Raw genomic sequence first — 3,649 nt, forward strand, 5'->3', positions numbered from 1 at the left:
TCACATCATGCTTGCTGTTTTTTTCCAGAAACAATCTTCTTGTTCTATCTTTTTTTATTACCTCTTCCTTCCTCTCTTTCTTCACATGCAACCATAATATTTTCATATACTTCTGCTCATATTATCATATACACACAAATACATATGTGTACCCATACGTGTGTATATAGGAATTTAAGGCTTTGGGAGTACTGTTTGCTTTATAAAAATGGAATCATATCATGTACTTTTCTTTATATGCTGCTTATACCTTCAGTGTATCTTTTTAATGGTAACATAATAGTTCACATTACGGCTGTATTCAAATTTATAGAACTGTTTCCTTATCGATAGTAGTAAGGCACCTGTTATGCATTTATTTTCCATTTGTATCTGTAGTTTGTCTCATACCTTTTATCAATTTTTATTTTTTTAAATAAATTTTAAAATCTTTTTATTATGGATACTAACACTATCTGCCATAGTATTTGGAAATATTTTTCACAATTTTAATTTATATCTTTTCCCATTAAACATTTTTTTCTATTTAGTCAAATATGTCTACTTTTTATTTTATGTCTTATAGTCAAATGTTGAGGCTCCTGGATCTGTTCTCCATTTATATTATTTTTACTTTATTTCTTTTAATTTTTGTTCTATGTTTTGTGATTTTTCTTTGAGTGGCTCTTAAAGGCTGCCTATTGGGTATTCATCAGAAGCCAATCTCTCCTTTGATTCATTTGCTGACTCTCGTAATTCTAAATTATTTTTAAAGGTTTTTTTTTTTTAGGTTTTAATAGAATCTTCCCTAAGTGCCCTTGTTATTTATCTTCTAAATTTAAGTTGTCACTTATCTCTTCCAGCAATTCTAATTCATGAAATCCTTCCAAGTCTGGGAGCTCTGTTTGTTATTCCTCTTTCTGGCTGCTGGCTGATGGATTGTAATTATCAGTCACTAATTCATGATTTTACATCCTTAGGGCTCAAATCAAGCTGTTAGATATCCCACAAGAGAGCAAACCTACTGTTGGTGGGAGTTGAGGGATGCCCTGCTCCTGTGGGCCAGAAATGCACCTGCTGACAAATTGGTCTACACCTGGTCCAGATACCAGGATGAGGCCTCTCTCCTCCCAAGTTTCCTCTACAAGGACTAAAAGTCTTAAAGTATCAGAAGGAAAGAAAAGAAAGAAGGAAGGATGGGGGAGAGAGAGGAAGGAAGGAAGGAAAGAAGGAAGAAAGGAAGAGGGAGGGAGGGAGGGAGGGAGAGGGACAGAGGGGGAGAGAGAGACCGAGAAAGAAAAAAGAAAGAAAAGAAAGAAAGAAAGAAGGAAGGAAGGAAGGAAGGGAAAGAGAGGAAGGAAGGAAGGAAGAGAGGGAGGGAGGGAGAGAGAGAGATGAAAGAAAGAACAAAAGAAAGAAAGGAAGGAAGGAAGAGAAAGAAAGAGAGAGAAAGAAAAAGAGGCAAAAGAAGGAAGGAAGGGGGAAAAAGGAAGGAAGGTTATTTGGTAGACAGCCCCAGATGAGCTCCCAGCCAACAGCCAACATCAATTCTTATCCATGTAAGGGAGCCATCTTGGACGACCAGCTTAATCTTCAAGTGACTCCAGTCCCAGATGCCCCAAGAGACTCCAAATGACAATTGCCCAGCTGACCCCAGCAAAATCATAAAACTATGAGAGATAATACATAGTTACTTTAAAACACTACATTTGGGGAGTGGTTTGTTATGCAACAAATATAAAATGGAACAGAAATTGGTACCTGTGTGTGAGATGTTTTTGTAACAAAAACCTAACACATGTAACATTGACTTTGGGACTGTACAGTGGGAAGAAGCTTGACAGGCCGTGAAGAAACTGTTATCAAACTCTTGAAGGACAATGAGGAAGTTATTATTGGAGTCTGGATGAAAGAGGATGTGAGTTATGTATGGCAGAACAATTAGCAACACTATCCCCTGAGTAAGTGTGGAAAATAGGAGTACTTAACAAACATGTGGTTTGCTAAGGAAATTTCCAGGCAGAATGTTGAAAGTGATAACTGGCTTCTTCTAGTGCCTATAATAAAAATAGAGGAAGAGGGAATTGAACTAAAGAAGGAACTGTCCAATTTTTTATTAGAATTTAGTGGAAATAGAAAGGGTCCATGACAGTCTTTCTAGCTAGCAAAAATTTCTCAAAGAAAGAAATGACCTCAGAACAAAGATCATATCCATGGCATTACCAGCAAAACATGGTCTCAGGGTAAAGATGAAGTCTAGGATGTGGCCGTAAGATCCTTTGTTGATACCTCAGAAAGGTTAAGAAGTGTGTGTGCCTCATAGACCTCATAGGTAGACAATAGGCTTTTAAGACTCTTAAGGGCATGTCTCTCAGATCTTATCTGCTAGACAAAAAGGCTTCTAAGGACCTTAAAGGCATCATCTCAAAGCACCCTGATGCTCATTCCAAAGAAGAATGTGGCCTATCCTGGAGATGTTTATGAGTGTGGCTTTTGTCTCATGGATGGAGCGCCAATAATAATCACAGAAAACCTGTACCATTTTTAAAGAACATTGAGTTGGCAAAAAAACAAATCAAAACAAACAGAAACAACCACCTACTTGGACTTAAAGGGACAGAGGCAGTTGGAAAGGAAAAGGACACTTACAGCCCCCAACCTTCTCAGGCATGAGTCAGTCTAAGAAATCAGCTCAGCTGTTAAGAGTGCTATTTCTTATGGAAAGGAAAGATGGCAGAGCGCAGAACCAAGATCCCAGAAGACAGAGCCTAGAGCTGTAGAGAATCACTTGTAGGGAGGAGAACAGCAAAAAGTCAACAAAATTTCTACAGCCCACTGACAGTAACGTGCTTCCTGTCCTTCCCGTTTTTAAATGGAAGTGTCTTGTACAGTTATCTCATTTCTGTCTTACCATTGTATGTTGAGTGTGTATGACTTGTCTCTTTAATACACAAATCTTCAGATTGAGAGAATCATACTCTAGGAGCTACACTCAAGGTGCTTCAGCAGAGGGACTGGCCCCAAGGAGCCCCATTTATACCTGGACCTGATATAGATCATAAGATCACAGAAATCCAAGCCTGACCCTAATGACTTAATAGCATGAGACTTTGGAATTCTTGAGAAGGTTGTGAGAGCATTTTGCTAGTAGGAGGGAAATGAATCATTGGAGATTAGGGGAGGACTGTAAGAGCTACTTTCCAACAATGGCCCCCAGTGAACTATACTTCCCAGTGTTCATGCTCTGTGTCTTCAGCCCCCACTGGGTCTGGCCTGGCTCTGTGTAACTAATACAATGTGGTTGAAGTGATGCCGCAAGACTCCCAAAACTAGTTCATAAGAAGCCTTGCCGCTTCTGCTTTGGTCTCTTGGAGCACTCACTCTTAGAATGCTCGCTTTCAAAATCCAGCTGCCATGCTGCAAAAAGCCCAAGCCATGTGGAAAAGCCACCTGTAAGCACTCTGATAGAGAGCCCCACCTCAACTCACAGTAAACAGCCGGAATCAACTGCCAGCCATGTGAGCAAGGCATTTGCTATGTCAAGCCCAGTCAAGTCTTCAGAAAAATCCGGTACTTACTACTGACAGCAACTGCATGAGAGGCCTGAAGCAAGAACTACCAAGCTGAACATGGTCAACCCATAGGACTGTGAAAGACAACAAATTGTTGC

Source organism: Diceros bicornis, chromosome 17, assembly GCF_020826845.1.
Source record: "Diceros bicornis minor isolate mBicDic1 chromosome 17, mDicBic1.mat.cur, whole genome shotgun sequence".
NCBI lineage: Eukaryota > Metazoa > Chordata > Mammalia > Perissodactyla > Rhinocerotidae > Diceros > Diceros bicornis.